The sequence below is a fragment of the Sciurus carolinensis genome, assembly GCF_902686445.1.
Source record: "Sciurus carolinensis chromosome 14 unlocalized genomic scaffold, mSciCar1.2 scaffold_123_arrow_ctg1, whole genome shotgun sequence".
In the NCBI taxonomy this organism is placed as follows: domain Eukaryota; kingdom Metazoa; phylum Chordata; class Mammalia; order Rodentia; family Sciuridae; genus Sciurus; species Sciurus carolinensis.
Window position 1 is genome coordinate 2,178,351 of NW_025920108.1, and position 930 is coordinate 2,179,280.

General features: G+C 34.4%; 1 pseudogene; it reads left to right on the forward strand.

The window, feature by feature from the left end:
- Positions 1-524: 524 nt before the first annotated feature.
- Positions 525-650, forward strand: LOC124973315 (uncharacterized; annotated as a pseudogene).
- The last annotated feature ends 280 nt before the right edge of the window (positions 651-930 follow it).

Genomic DNA, 930 nt, shown 5'->3' on the forward strand with positions numbered 1-930 from the left:
TTAACCACTTTATTTTTAGTTTTCAGTGTAAATATTCTTAATGAATTATGTTTAAAATATTCTTCAGCTAGGGTTGTAGGTCAGAGGTAGAGTGCTTGCCTAGCATGCATGAGGCACTCAGTTCAATCCTCAGCACCACATAAAAATAAATATAGGTGTAGTGTGTCCATCTACAACTGAAATACTTAAAAAAATAATCTTCATAATTTTGTTTTATCCCAAGATTAGTAATCATGAGAGCACTTAGATTTTTGTTTTTAAACTATATTTTAGTTATGCACTGTACTATCCTGCTTGTCAAAATCTTCAACCAGAATGGGAAAGTTTTGCTGAATGGGAGAAGATCTTGAGGTTAATGATGTAAAAACAGATGTTGCAGAGCAGACAGGTACTGTAAGTCTGGAAGATTTTGTTTCTTTGCCAATTATGTTGAAATTTATCTTATTTTAAACATCTTATGCTCTTAACCTTTCATTACATTTTAAAAACAGTGTTTTGCATCTAGTTAAATTAGTCCAAAACCAGTGAAGCTTACCTGACTTATCATCTCTCTTATGGGGGCTCAGCATTCAATGACTACACAAAGCAGATTCCCTAGTTTTGAATAGAGCTCATTGTTTGTGTTGTTCTAAGGGACCTTGAAGACATCATTTGCTTCCTATTCCTGTCCATATAAATTTCTCTTATCTGTTCTTGTGCTCCAGTCTCCCAACTATTAAGTAAAATGTCTTTGAGAAGTCTTAGAACACTGTGGTCCAAGTACACATTGGCCAAGTCATCATTTGCAACTCACCAAGTTTCAGAATAAGGTCATGTTTCTTTCAAAGTCAAGGTCACATTCTCTGATTTGACTCTAAAATGAATTTCAGATTTTATGCCTATGATTTGACATGTGGGCTCTTAATTACAAAGCCCTAAGGTGGTAATGCC